Source organism: Esox lucius, chromosome 11 (assembly GCF_011004845.1).
Source record: "Esox lucius isolate fEsoLuc1 chromosome 11, fEsoLuc1.pri, whole genome shotgun sequence".
Classification (NCBI taxonomy): Eukaryota; Metazoa; Chordata; class Actinopteri; order Esociformes; family Esocidae; genus Esox; species Esox lucius.
In genome coordinates this window covers 23,444,840-23,460,814 of record NC_047579.1, presented here as the reverse complement: position 1 = coordinate 23,460,814, position 15,975 = coordinate 23,444,840, and the positions used below count along the sequence as shown (strand labels likewise).

The window sequence follows — 15,975 nt, the reverse complement described above, 5'->3', positions numbered from 1 at the left end:
TGTTTTTCCCTTTTCACACCATTCTTTGTAAACCCTAGAAATGGTTGTGCGTGAAAATCCCAGTAACTGAGCAGATTGTGAAATACTCAGACCGGCCCATCTGACACCAACAACCATGCCACGCTCAGAATTGCTTAAATCACCTTTCTTTCCCATTCTGACATTCAGTTTGGAGTTCAGGAGATTGTCTTGACCAGGACCACACCCCTAAATGCCTTGAAGCAACTGCCATGTGATTGGTTGATTAGATAATTGCATTAATGAGAAATTGAACAGGTGTTCCTAATAATCCTTTAGGTGAGTGTATGTGGCTGTGAATAATGAATTTACATGTTTTTTCTGTTGGTCTGATGGGTATGTTGAACCCACAGTACAAATACGCTGAGGCCCTGGTTAGTGGTCGTGAGTTACATACGGGCCCTGGTTAGCGTACAATGTTAGTATTACCAACTATAAAGCGCACAGGTGCACGGCTAACATGTGTCCCAATTGTAACGTGGATCTGGTGGTTGAAATGAATCATCTGTGTTTTATAAAACCCTCCAAGCCCGAGGACCCCAGTGAGCGCTACATATTTTATGATTTTGAGACAATTGCCAATCCAGTGAATGGTGTACACACTGCAAATCTTGTGTGCGCAATAAGCTTTGATAACGAGATGTGGTGTTCAGCCGGAGATGGTTGTGTCGCTGCTTTTTTCCAAAAGTTTAGGCAATTGGTCTTTCTCGATTCTTCATGGAAAGTTTTAAAGATGCAACACATCCGCCTTTTGGTTATTTATTTATTGACTTTAAAGCTACAACACCAGAAGACTACCGCCTGAGTACAGGGTTATTTTCAGGGGATTGGCCTGTTGTGTAAATTCCTAAGAAAGTTTGATCATGTCTAAACGCATTCGTAGAAATGTACCACTTTTGAAGATGATATTTAAGGCACCGGCAAGTCAACGAAAAGTTATTTTAGAATCAACCTACACCGACCTCATTCTATCACTCTATGAAATACCCCTTAATCTAAGGCACGGAAATATACCCTTAACAGAATCGCTGTTCCGAAAAGTAAAGAGACAAAAAGCCAAAATTATATACATGTCTACAAAGAACACTTCAGTCGCAAGTAAAAAAAAAAACATCAACCAATCTGGAGGTTTTCTACTGCATTACCAAGCGTTGCAGTTCCATTCCTAACCAGTCTAATTGCATCGAGACAGAATTAAACAACATGGATCATGCTCAGAAAATGTTTCTGATGCCACACCATCAGTTAGAAAAATTGCAAGAATCCAAAACGACTAGCAGCAATGTAAGACAATCTGTTGAGAATGATTTGGACTCATCGAGTCGCAATATACTGTTGAAGCCTGAAATGGATTTACATGAGAAAGCTAAAAGATACTCTGCCATTTTACAAAGATTTTTGACTGTTGTGAGACAGGGGGAGCTTGATACAAACACACTGACTTTAAGTCTACCCGGGTCTGAGACTGGGGCTGATGTAGTAAATGTGACTGAGACAAAGCAAACTGTTGACCGAAATGTTAACCTAGTTGATGACATTTTGGATTATGTGCCTGCGGGGCGTAGAAAGAATGTTGAAAATATTCTTAATATAATGCACAGGTCTAAAGATTTGACTTCATGGAATTCAAATGGTGAATTCATTTTCAAAGGAGTGATAATCAAGGGCTCCCACATGTTGGATCTGGTTAAAAGTGTGACAGCAACCAATAAAATTGCTGACGATAGAAGGCTGTTGGGGTGGGGGGGGGGTTTTAGAGGCCATGGCATGTCTCAACAATATTCCAAATGGTCTGGCGACACAATGGATGATTTAGCCACACCCCCAGCAACTGGTTTTTTACCAACCAAAGCTTTCTTTGAAACCCCTAACACGGACCCCACAAAATGGCTTTCATTTGAATGTATTCTTATTTTATGCTCTTTTTTATCATTTGTGATTCATTGTCAAAGTGAATGTTTTACCTTGAATAAATGTTGTATGAAAAATACTATGTAAACATTGATGTGGTTTTACAAACGGTTTTATTTTGGAATAATAAAGTTGACATACACATGATTTGCTTTTAAATTTCTTCACAAATAAAAGGATTCATAAGATTGAGCATGTTGTATGCAATTAAACATTTGATTATCACGCTTACTCTGGTACATCTTAGCTACAAACTTTGAGACTAGGTCAATAATTTTCTTGTAAATCATCAACATAAAAAGTCATAGTATCTTTATAACTCAGACCTTTTGTCATTTGATAGAGAAATAACACACATGTCCTGTACTTGTTTTGAACTGTATTCCACATTCTCACAGGTTTGCAGAAAGGAATTGATTGACAGGGGAATATATGTAAAATCAGGGGGGTTTCCAAAACTGTCATAAAACCTTCCAATGCCATCGTCCATTATGTAAATAGCCAGCCAGTGCTCCCCGGGATGATTGCTCGGGTGTGAATTTACAATCATCATTGATGCAACATCTAGGACTGGTCCCCTAGGTAGTTGGTCACTTGCCAGCACACCATAGAAATGGGTCCTAGATGAAAATATGTTCACCACATCAGTCAACTCTGCGGTATTCATTTCCACACCGTTTTCCTAATAGTAGTCAACCATGACTTGTCGCCGGTTTGACACTTCGATAATGGAGTCAAAGATTGAATAAACAACCAAATTAATTGTGTGGGGTAGTGGTTGTCTGAACCTCATCTCAAGTCCTACATTCCCTGACTTGATCAAGGATAGGTGCTGACCACATTTCTCGTCCGGCGCGCAGTTGAGTGCATAAAGGTCATAGCCGTGTAAGAAGTCCGACCTGTCAATAGCCAAGGCTTGGTCCTTTAGGTGTTTTCCTGAAGCTAAGGTGAATTGGTAAAATTCACGCACTGCTGACCCTGTTGTGTAGTTTGGTTGGAATGGTTTGCTAGGAAATTGCTGACCATCTACATACATAGCCATAAACTCCAAATTATAATGTTTGATTTTTTCTGTAACTTCCGGTATAACTGTCATTGTCCACCAATCCGATGACAATACATTATGGCAGAGGTCCTAAAAATAGGTTTTCCTGGTTCCAAATGCGACCCCCAGCCGGTAAACTAAATGTCTTCATACACACTCTTTCAATTGGGTACTTGCCATTGGTTGATAGTAGTGCTTGAGTGTGTCCAAGTTTCAGGCCAGCGAAACAGACAGTTCTTGACAAATAGAGAGGCTGATAATATATGCAAACGATAACGCACATCCCCGGGCCCCATAAGGCAGAACTCATCTTTACCGCGCACCATCCTAACCTTTATGTCAACGCCGTTTAACGTAAGTTTCTCTTGAAAGAAGATATCGCTATGAACAGGGCCAATCATTTCAAATGTTGTACTATCCGCTGAATAGGCAGCCCTTTTCGTAAGTCCATCATTCTTGCCTGCAGGGTCCGTAACATCCATGTGACCTGCAGTGTCCTTGTAAAACAAACCAGCTGAAAACTGTGTCTTTAATGTATCAAATCCATAACTCAGAATGCTCTCTATAACGGCTATGTAGGGGTATGTGTTGCTACTCTGACTAATTCAACGATCACCCAAGGAGACATCCACTTGTGAAAATAGGGTGGCTATCGGATAGTTGATAACCCCAACACGTGCTCCGGCAATATTATCAATATTGCCGGAGCAACTAATATCAATATTAGTTCTGTCTGGTTTAGCGACTTTTACACGTAGGTACAACAAAGTATTGTTTAGATCAACGTAGTCTTCGCCATTCCCGGCAATAAAGAACTCCAGAGGGGCTGCGTCTGATATTGCTGATAGGGTCGGTAATTCAATGTATGTATTTTTCTCAATAGATGTCTGTGCGAAAGGAACTGTGAATAAATCCAACTCTGTTTTCATACATTCACCAGACATACAGTGTAGGAGTGCCATCTTTCTAAAATATATTCTTAATCAGCTTTGCTGTGTTCCCTTGGAGTGTCCTCCGAGCTGTATGTCCTCTTTTAACCGTGGCTCTTGTTTTTGTCTCATTCTTGCATTTTTTACTCTTGGGTAGGCTCCTCCTACCAGGTGGTCTCTTTCTAACACCTTTCATAACCATCAATCCAGAACCGTCCTGCTGTTTTGTTTGTCGTGACAACACTGTTGACAACATCCCCAACTATTCCTAGCCGCATTCTTCAGATGTGGTTTTGCTATTGAGAACCTGCGTTTCAACAAAGGTATTGCCATCCGGAAAAGCCCTCGGAAAAGGCCCCCTAGACCAGCCCCATACATTGCAGCGCTACCATGATACCCCGGTAAACCGTTATCGGCCTGTGTTGTATAGTATTCAACATACCTTTGAGGATCATCGTAGAGTATCTGAGGCTGCATCTTAAATTCTAAAAGATTATTTGACCGGTCTGAAGTGTAATTTTGCAATCACCTTCCCCACTACGAATGAAATCAGCTGGTTTTGATCAGATTTTACTTCAATACAGATCTCATCACAATTGACTCTTACTAAGAGTAGTGTATGGCTTGTCGTACGTCACTGTGACAACTTCGTTCTTTCTCCCTGCAATATGTACAGTTCACAGCAGTGGGACATGACTGTCACCAACACGTTGATAATCAATTATATCTGTGTAGATGTATAGGGTGTTAAACCCAGCCAGAATATCTGTGGGGAATGTTCCGTACCATGGGGCGTACCACCGCTTGCCTGGTTTTAAGCCCAATATCTGTTCCAGTTTTGTACTAAATTTTAAACTAAAATGGGGCTCACCTTTTAGAAACATTCTATTTTTAAATTCATCACACCCAGCCCATACACCATGTGGTTTTATATAACTGTTGAGCTCTGTCACTAGTGTAACTATGTCGCTGTAATAACCGGTATTGAGTTCATAGTTCCAAGTTTTGTCGTTTTGTAGTTCAAATGCGTTTTCACCCCATGTAAATGTCTTCTACATATGAGAGTATTGGAACTCTATCAAAGATACTTCCCAATCACCTTTCAAATCTATACCTTTGGCAAATTTTGTGGTATAGCTCGAACTCGTATTGCTTGGATAGACATGTCTCGATGAGTTACTGGGCAGCGTTATGTAGAAGCCACCGTCACCCATGCTGATCACAGTCAATGTAAATGAAAATCCTGGAGTTCTATCCAGTTTCTAGGTTAAGCACTTGTTCCGATGTTATCCAGCTGTTGAATTTCAATCAAGCCATTTCACAAGACACATTTTCTTCCCTTTCTGTAATTTCTCATCCAAAACTGCTTCCACTTAAAAAGTTTTATCCTTACCCACAATTATTTTCAGCAATTCCTGTTCATAAAAGGTCCCAACTATCACATCACCATCGTAATCTTTTATTCTATATACAGGAGGTACCCGAGGGATGCATTCTGTTATTGTAAAATATTCATCTGTGTACCCTTTTTCATATCCTTTTGTAAACGCACCTTTCAGCTTTGAGAGTCTCACAGTATTCCCAACCTGGAACTTGTAGCATTGATTACTATTTCTCATTATTGTTGTACCATACAGGTTCTTGTGAACTAATCTAACATTTTCTTCACAAACGTCAGCAGGCTTCATCTTAAAACACCGATGGTAGCTGTGGTTGTATCCATTAACTAAATCTTGAATAACCTCAACATAGCGATGAGTGTTGGCAGCTGTGAGATACTTCCACATTTGTGAATTGTTTTATTAAATCTCTCAATGATACTCGTTTTGACATTTCCTGTAGCAAAATGTTTAATGTTGTACTTCTTGATTAACATTTCAAAATGTGAATAAAAAAACTCCTTCACCTTATCCGTTTGGACTTTTTGTGGCGTTCTTCCTTCTTTTAACATGTCTTCAAATGCTTGCTTTACCTCGATAGCGCTTTTATTTCTCAGCACGCGAACCATGCGTATTTGCTTAATACATCTATGCATGTTAACATGAATTTCATGTTATCGTTTTCCACACTGTAAGCATTCATGTCAACCAAATCCAGCTGAAATTGTGAATTTATATGACATTTTCTTTGAAAATGTATAGCTACAGGCTTGTGTAGCGTGCATGTATCCTCGGCGAGCAGCCAGTCATCGGCCACGCCATTTTTGAGGATCTCCCCAGTTTTGTCCAAGTACGCTCTTTTCAAACCCTCTCTACCCACATAAGCACCAGGGTTTGCCGGGTCGTAGGAAATACTTTTCATAACCTGTTCAGACACCATAGAGAATTCGAGCAATAATGAGAATTAATACTGTTTAACATAGTTTTATTTGAGCTTACAAAATTAAACACCCAAGATATTCAGAAAAGTTACACAAACATCCATATTTCTCAGTGTTTGTTTTTATACATGTTAACATGTGAACTGAAGTTACCCGGCCTTAGACAACAGATTATTTGCTTTCGTCGCACCATAGCTGATTACCAATCCGGTCATTCCAGTGGTAGTTTCTTGTGGGGTATGCCGGTGGAATCGAGCTGTCAGGTTCAGGGGTTCCGTAGAAGGCTTCAGCGTTGTCATCCCAGGCTTCACACAGCCAGTCCTCAGCCTTGGTTTCATCAATCACCGCTTGGTTGTAATCTTGAGACATGTTTCGTAAATTCTTCCGACTTCTTGATCGTCAAAGGCGGTCTGTCTGTTTTTATGCTGAGTTGAGGACGGTATTAACATAAGGCAGGGCTTCAGGGTCTTACGTCACAATCTACCCCCACTGACATTTTCCGGAAATAGTTACAATCTAACAGAAAATGCCCCTCCACAACTTTAAATCGTATTATGTGGGCCTTGTTTTGACCCCAAATAAAACACTTTTCGAAACGTGCCCCATAATTTGGCATTAAAAACCATTTGATCAGTCACACCAGCCTTAAACTCGTGGCCTTTCGGTAATTCATAATTTGCCACCTTGGGTGGCTCTGGGTTGAAGATGTATCCACAGTTCCGACCATCGTCCAATTTCGATTCCTGGGCCAGCATATCCTGGTGTAGTTGATGGATTTGGGTTAAACTCTGCATAGGTTTCTTCAGGGCTGGCATGTTGATTGCATCTCTGCGTTCCATTTGTAATTTCTTACCAAATCGCTGAGCTGCGTTTCACCCAAAACATTGATCGTGGCACAATCCTCCATGTTTTGTATTGTGTAGGTAAGTTTGCTCAGGCAAGAATGAATGACCATCACCGATGTCTGCATGGTTTAACCTTTTCACGCGTGAGTTTCAAATATTCCTTACCGACCCCCCAGCGTGAGTTTTTTTGCACGTGACTTCAGTACTCTGCAGCATTTGAACTCATGCCAGCATTTGAACAGTCACCTTGCTAGGTAAGGAACACTACATGCATTGCCTTGCAAGCTTCTCTCGTTGACTCGAATTCTAAGAGCTGCAAAAGTTGGTTGATTTATTACTGTAGCTAGCTAGAAAACGTCAGCTAACCGCTAGCAAACGTCAGCTGCCTGCTAGCTAACAAATCGTGACCAGTTATTCAGTGCAGTGAAAATGAATAAACTATATAAAATGCATACAACGGGGAACGTAACTTCTAGAAAGTTTTTGCAATGGTTTTGATCGGTAGTAGTCGTTTTTGTGTAATTCGTTTTTGTGCATTAGTGTTGGCTGTCTGTTGGTACGTAACTAACACTTCTTGTCCCGATTTGAATGCTTTCTACCTGGTTAATATCATAGTATGGTCTTGAAACAATTACAATCAGGAAATAAAGTTATAAACACTGTTTGAGCTAAATGTGAGTAAATAATAGCGCGGTTTTACCAGCCATTGTTACGTTACTTGTAGCTAGGTATGCTAATGGTGCGTTCTAAACATGACGTTCTAATCACACCGGTGTGATCGTACGCTCCAGGGACCACTCTAGATTGATCACACCAGTGTGATCGTACGCGCCAAAGGGCTAAATACACAGACCACACCAATCATCCCATAAAACATGAAAGGTTAACAATCACCGGTTGTAGGCCTTCTGTTGCACCAATTGGCACTGGAACCCTGGCACCCTTTTATTGAACACCTAACATCTTACAACACTTTTTTATTGCCTGGGAATTTAACATTCTGGAACCCTAAGGCCCATTTGTTAATCATCAAACATAACCACCTGTTATAACACTAGTCTAGTTTGCGCAGCAGGCGTTGTAAAACATCAAACACGGACACATCGTTGTTATCATAAATTACAACGTCACCGGACATGCATACATCACTCCTGAAGTCCCGCCCAAACACACATCATACAGGAAGTCCCACCCTAACATACGTCACAACGGAAGTCCCACCCTACAAACCGGATGTCCTGCCCACCTGTCATATCAATATGGAAATCCTGCCTCCCCCAGGGCCATAGATCACCATTCTGACACATTATACCCTATTGTTTCTTGAATAAACTCTTTTGTATTTTATAAGAACTCTCTCTCTGCCTCTTTGCTGAGGGTGAACCTGGTTTTAGGCTATTGGGTATTACATTACTTCCTCCTAATTTCAGTAAAAGTATAACTCACTGTAGCTAAGTTCCTTGTTCCTTATCAAAGATACTCAATATTGCGTACTCCTGTTATTAAATAAAACCACCGCCATCATTATAATTTATGCCAGAAGGCTGTGTTGCAGGTTAATTCTTTGTTTCAATGTCTGTCTTTTCTTGAACATTAATTGATTGATTGCGTGCAGCTCAACTATCAATTAAATACATTTTTCTAAACTATTCCAGTGTTTTACTTGGAATTATTGCACCTGTAACAGAAATATATTTATATTTGAGATTTCATGTTTATATCTATCTTTTCCAACTAATTTAGGCAAATGTATTTGTGGTCACAGTTTTCTCATGTTTGGGCACAGCAAACCATTTGAAATTCTATTAATTATTTAAAGAGCAAGCAAGATAAAAAATGTTTTTGTTATTTTACATTATATTGGTGTTTCTTCTACTGTTTGTAACTAACTGTACTATTCCCCATGACACCACATCTAAAAACAGTGTATGATAGGACATACATTAACTTTTACCTTTACTGTAATGAACTCGATCTCTGCGATGTATTTGTCGTTAGTCATATTGGCCTCCACCTGAATCATCACTGAGGTACATGACCCTTGGTTTCCAGAAGGAAGCAGTTTCGTCTCACCCAATATGGCGTTTATTAAGGAGCTCTTACCAGCTCCAGTCTTCCCAAAAACACCCACCATCTCTTTTCTGTCTTTATCCAACATATCAATTTTACTTCTGTTAGAAGTGAACAACAAACATTATTAAAGCAATTTAAGAAATGACATATATGCATGTGGTCATGTGTTGTCTCTCTACATTTTAAAAATGAATAGATCTACCTGATGAAGGTAGTAAGTTTTGTAGAAGGCATTTCATCCAGCTTGCTTCTGACTCTTTGCATTATCTTCTTCGCCTCTGCCTTTCCTTCACTGTCTGGAAGATGATCACCAACAGATATCAATTCGTTATACATTCATATTTTGTCTTTATACAACAGGAATGCACAGGTATGCCGCTGCCAAGTGTGAGGTGATCAGCACATTCACATACAGTGGGGAGAACAAGTATTTGATACACTGCCAATTTTCCCACTTACAAAGCATGTAGAAGTCTGTTATTTTGATACATCAGAAAAGCAGAACTTAATATTTCAGAGATCATACGTTTCCTGTAGTTCCTGACCAGGTTTGCACACACTGCAGCAGAGATTTTGGCCCACTCCTCCATACAGACCTTCTCCAGATCCTTCAGGTTTCAGGGCTGTCGCTGGGCAATACGGACTTTCAGCTACCTCCAAAGATTTTCTATTGGGTTCAGGTCTGGAGACTGGCTAGGCCACTCCAGTATCTTGAGATGCTTCTTACGCAGCCACTCTTTAGTTGCCCTGGCTGTGTGTTTTGGGTCGTTGTCATGCTGGAAGACCCAGCCACGACCCATCTTCAATGCTCTAACTGAGGGAAGGAGGTTGTTGGCCAAGATCTTGCGATACATGGCCCCATCCATTCTCCCCTCAATACGGTGCAGTCGTCCTGTCCCCTTTGCAGAAAAGCATCCCCAAAGAATGATGTTTCCACCTCCATGCTTCACAGTTGGGATTCTTGGGGTTGTACTCATCCTTCTTCTTCCTCCAATCACGGCAAGTGGAGTTTAGACCAAAAAGCTCTATTTTTGTCTCATCAGACCACATGACCTTCTCCCATTCCTCCTCTGGATCATCCAGATGGTCATTGGCAAACTTCCGACGGGCCTGGACATGGGCTGGCTTGAGCAGGGGAACCTTGCTTGCGCTGCAGGATTTTATTCCATGACGGCGTACTGTGTTACTAATGGTTTTCTTTGAGACTGTGGTCCCAGCTCTCTTCAGGTCATTGACCAGGTCCAGGTCTTTTATACAGGTTACAAGTTCAAACAGGTGCAGTTAATATAGGTAATGAGTGGAGAACAGGAGGGCTTCTTAAAGAAAAACTAACAGGTCTGTGAGAGCCGGAATTCTTACTGGTTGGTAGGTGATCAAATACTTATGTCATGCAATAAAATGCATATTCATTATTTAAAAATCATACAATGTGGATTTTTGTTTTAGATTCTGTTGAAGTGTACCTATGATAAAAATTACAGACCTCTACATGCTTTGTAAATAGGAAAACCTACAAAATCGGCAGTGTATCAAATACTTGTTCTCCCCACTGTACATACTTATGTCTGGTTTAAAGTTATAAAAACCTTGCAAGGTTAAGCCTTTATTTGTCTGCATTATTTACAATCTTAGATGGCCTCCATTAGCAGTATAGTGAACTGTACCATTTAGATAGGTGGGGCTTTCCTCAAAACAATGTAATGGTGTAAAGGAACGTTTGGCATGGCTCATTATTCATATGACTGGGATTATCAGTGACGTTTCTTTGATTTCTTACATGCCTGGTCTTGCAATCGCCATTCCAATTCATTCCAAAGGTGTTCAGTGGGTTTCAGGTCAGGGCTTGAGAAACCTCATCGAACCATGTCTTTATAGACCAGGCATTGTGCACAGGGGCACAATCATTAAGCCAACCCTTCACTGGAACTAAAAGGCCTAGCCCAAACACTGAAACACAGCCCCAAACTATTATACCTCCTCGACCAAACTTAGAGTAGGCACTATGCATTCCGGTAGGTATCGTTTTCCGGGGATACGCCACATTGCGTTTGCATGGTCTCTTCGTGGCTGGGCTGTTGTTGCTCCTTGATGCTTCCGCTTCACAATAATAGCACTTACAGGTTGACCAGGGCATATCTACTAGGACAGAAATTTCACAAACTGACTTTTGGCATCCTATGACAATGCCATTTAAATTCACTGACCTAAGTATGACCTACCGTACTGACAATGTTTGTCTATGGAAATGTCATGGCTATATTCTGTATTTTATGCACCTGTGAGAAATGGGTGTGACTGAAACACCTGAACTCAATAATTAGTAGGGGACTCCACATAGTTTTGGCTATATAGGGTTTCTCCCAGATACCTTTCAGAGAGAAAAATATATTTTCAAAGATTGTACATTTGATTAAACCATTTACCTACCAAGCAGTGCAGTTGTTCTGGATATAGCACTACTTTTCTGCTTCTTTTTTTGTCTGTTTGCATCAACCCCGTCAAGTTTCCTTTTTTCTGGAAACAATTGGAAACATGTTTGTGCAGAATCAATTATTTTCTCTCAGTTATTTACTTATATTTGTACCGGATCATTACACTCTGAAAATGTAAAAAGTGGAAACAGACACCTACAGTACATCTACCTGTTTCAGACAGCAAGCATCTCAGTAATGGAGTAATAGTAATAACTTCAACTGTTTATAATCTAGAGCAAAAATCATGAAAATTAAATAGTTCCATGATGTGCCAGAATATTTTTCTAATTTGTATATCCGTGCCACCAAGGATATTCATGGTTTCTCTCATATTTTAAGACCAATGTGGAAACAGTTGTGGGGAAACCAAACCAAAAATAAACCTTTATTTTTCTCAGTTTATGTGGAAATCTGAAACAACTTTGCCCTTTATCATGGTGGGTTGCAAATGTTTGGCATCCTTTTGGTTGCCTGGTGCTTGGCAAAGTGGGTGGAGCTATCTTCTTCCATGATGGCCCTGTCTGGGATTATCTTCGTACTAGGCCACAGCGTCTACAGTACCCCCCCCCCCGTCTAGGGTCAGTCAGAATTATATGCTGAGGTATCCTTTTGGATCCAAGGAATGCTCCCTTATTTTTCTGGTGTCCTGTTCAATTTTAGGAGGACCTGAACCTTTGGACCACGCCTCAGGACTACCTAGACTGACAACTCCTAGCTTTCCTTGTAACAGTCCTACTGGTTCTGCAGATCTACTTTCTGCCTGACAATTCCTGTTGTCACTGCCAACAGCCCACCTGGTTGTCCCTGTCCTTGTTCACCTAGGTGTGCAGCTGATCTAAATATTGTATTTAGTGACCTGAAATATTGTATTTAGTGACCCAAAATATTAATGTGTCCCTACAAGGTCATGTACTCTCATAATATTCAACCAACACAGCCAGAAGAGTACTGGCCAACCCTAAGAGTCTATCTACAGTGAACAATATTAGAAACGTAACTCCTTTGTTTTTGGCCTTTTATTGTGGCCAGCCTAAGGCACACTTGTGCAATAATCATGCTGTCTAATCAGCATCTTGATATGCCACAACTGTGAGGTGGATGGATTATCTCGGCAAAGGAGAAGTGCTCACTAACACTGATTTGGATGGATTTGTGAACAATATTTGAGGGAAATAGGCCTTTTGTGTACAAGGAGAGTCTTAGATCTTTGATAAATTCAGCTCATGATATATTGGGGCAAAAACAAAAGTGTTGCGTTTATAATTTTGTTCAGTGTAGTTTCCGACCCTCCAATGGAGTGTTCCGTAGCAAATGTGCATCACTTTCTTTTTGTTGCTTGCTCTTTGGGGATTTCGGCTGGGTGTCTGGACGAGCAGTTTTTGAGAACTGCAGACTTAAGTGTTTTCATGAAATGTATTTGATTGATTGGCTGTGCTTTTTACCTGAAAGAAGTTTATCCACACTGGTTGAGGGCATACTCTGAAGAAACAAGTAAATTATCATCATGGTTAAGGCTTCATTTTACAAAACTTACAACACAAACTAAAACATCCATCCTCTTAATGGAAAAAAATTTGATCAGTTATGTCCTGTGTGATGTTGCAATATTTCTGAAATTGGAATCCTTATTATGTGAGATGGTGATAGAAATGCCTTCATGCACAAACATTAATATAAAAACATTGCAATGTGTATTATGTGGTCTTCCCACAATCAAAGAGGAAATCATCCTGCAGACGAGGTTATGAACATGACTTGTTGTATCTTTGTGATACAGCTATTTGGAGAACTACGATCATACAAAGGTGTGTAAGTTGATCTAAATAATAATTGTGCTTTGTAATATAAAATATGTCCTTTAGGGGTGAGGATTTATGTATATAGTTATAGGTAAAAAGTACATTTCCTGAGGAACACTTGGCTGCGTTAATGGAAGCTGTTGACGTCGTGGCCACTTCAAAGTTTTCGTCAACATTGCTGTGTTTGTTCTGTTCCTGCAATTAAAAAACACGAGACATGCCGAGACACTTGTAAGGCAATGAATAATTGATGTACAATAATGTTTAGTTGAATCTAATGTTTTCTAATTTAGACTGAATGCAAACTATTTACCCTACACTTACAGATACACACGTAAACCTGGTCACTCTGTCTTTTCCGTAAACTTTTGTTAAAATTCCTATCATTTGTTATCTATACCTTTAGAAGTCTGTGTTTGTGAGCAAATTTTCTCCGTGGTCCTAATATTGGGATCAAGTCCTTGAAGTCATTCTCTTCGAGTAAGAGAAAACTTTCTTTGTCTATTTGTTGCTCTGAAATTCAAGAAAAATATATTAAAAAGACATGATGAGATTAACAAATACACCTGTGCTTACTCTTGAGTTGATATCATTACAGTACTAATGTATAAAAATGCAATATACAATTATACTAATTCATATTAAAACATTACTAGTATCATACTTCTACTACTACTACTATTATTATACAGCTTAATATACAATGTATAAATCATTAAACATTTTCACCTTCAAAATTCTTAATCCATTGACTGAGGTCCCACTTTGTCAATATGTCTCTGACAAAATCTGATGACGCCATGACAGTTCACTATGAACAGAATAAATACAGTTTAATTAAGATGAAAAGAGGATTTGCAAAAACATTTGCTACATAGTAATAGTATTATGTTGACAATACATGTTCTAATCAAATATTCAAAATATAGTAGGAAGCAGAGAGACTTTGGAAGAGAATGTTGAAATTCACGAAATAAAATATTTTTACACCGGATTTCACTTCAATATAAATGAATTAATGCAGATGTTTTTTTCTCAAAACCTATAATGTTAGGTTCTGGTTTTGAGGCTTTTTTAACAGTTGTAGTTTTAGTTTGTTGTATTTTGTTGTATTTATGTTTTATTTTTTCATTCCATGTTATATTTCTATGCTTGGTTAAATTTTCATTAATGTTCAACCCCAATTTTTAGCACCTCCTATAAACACAGCTCAAAGAAATTAAGGGGAACACTTAAATCACAACATTGGGTCTTAATGAAGTACAGTGGAGAGAACAAGTATTTGATACACTGCCGATTTTGCAGGTTTTCCAACTTACAAAACATGTAGAGGTCTGTAATCTTTTATAGGTACACTTCAACTGTGAGAGACGGAATCTAAAACAAAAATCCAGAAAATCACATTGTATGATTTTTAAATAATTAATTTGCATTTTATTGCATGTTTTCCGATTACCTACCTGTAACCCTGCGTTTTCCCCTGCCTAGACAAACCCGACAACTGCACGCACCTGTTTACCGCACTGGACCTCGGAGCCACCCTGCATCTAGATTCTACACCAACACACAGCCACTCGGCCCTCCCCCCAGCACCTTCCTCCCAGTTCCAGTTTTTTTTCAATAAACACTCTTACCCGTCTCACTGTGTCTCGTCTGCTTCTGGGACCACACAGGAATCCTGACACAGTGACTAGCAAAGCAAGTTCATTTATATAGCACAATTCATACATAGAAGCAATTAAATTCGCTTTGCAATGATATGAAAAATATCAAAATGCAATAGTATAAAAACAGCCAGATTGTTTCTAATTCTCTAACCACCCTCCAGGGGGACTCTATGACCTGGGATCTCAATCCTTGCACTCCAATGCTAGGATGAAACCGTCAGTTCTTTTGTGAATTAATAACCTACTTGCAGCGCAAGAGCAGCATAAGAACTTGCATTATACTTTTTTGACACTAACAATGACAAAAAAGGAAAGTATTTTGAATAATAGTTTCAAGACAATGGCCAGTGCTATACATGAGCCATCTGTTTGCCTAGCTCCCTAGGATAACACATTTGACATCAACCCTGATAGTAAAAAGTGTCTGCAGGCTTGCTACCCTATGCCCTAGGCTATAGATTGCCAGTTGTGGACTGATGTTCGCCACACAAGTCCCCCGATGGGTTCAGCCTTGCGCTGAACAATTATTTCATTCAATGCTATTCTTTTGGTTTGGGGAACTCAGGTCATGTCACGGTCTTTCAGCACACAGGAGCCAGGCGCAGGGAGGTAGCTTGCTTTCCTTTTATTTGGGGTGAAGCAAGCGTAGATAATGCCAAACAAGCAGACACTGAACACACTAATAAAACGTAAGATGTCCAGTAAAACCAAAGAATACAATAGTCGATGGAGCGTCTTTACAGCAAACAATAAACCACAAAACCCTCCTAACAATCAGACAAACATTTACTCAACATAATGAGACAAACGAGGTACAGGGGCGCTGGTAGCAGAGGCTTCAGAAAGCCAGTGACGCCGACCGCCGGAGCCTAGGCGCACCAGCAGGGGGAGCCC

At 39.8% G+C, this 15,975-nt stretch overlaps 1 protein-coding gene across 1 annotated transcript in view; it reads right to left on the bottom strand.

The window, feature by feature from the left end:
* LOC117595221 (nuclear GTPase SLIP-GC-like) overlaps positions 1 to 15,975 on the bottom strand; it is a 772,829-nt gene that overhangs the window by 670,786 nt on the left and 86,068 nt on the right. The gene's annotated exons all lie outside the window — the stretch shown is intronic.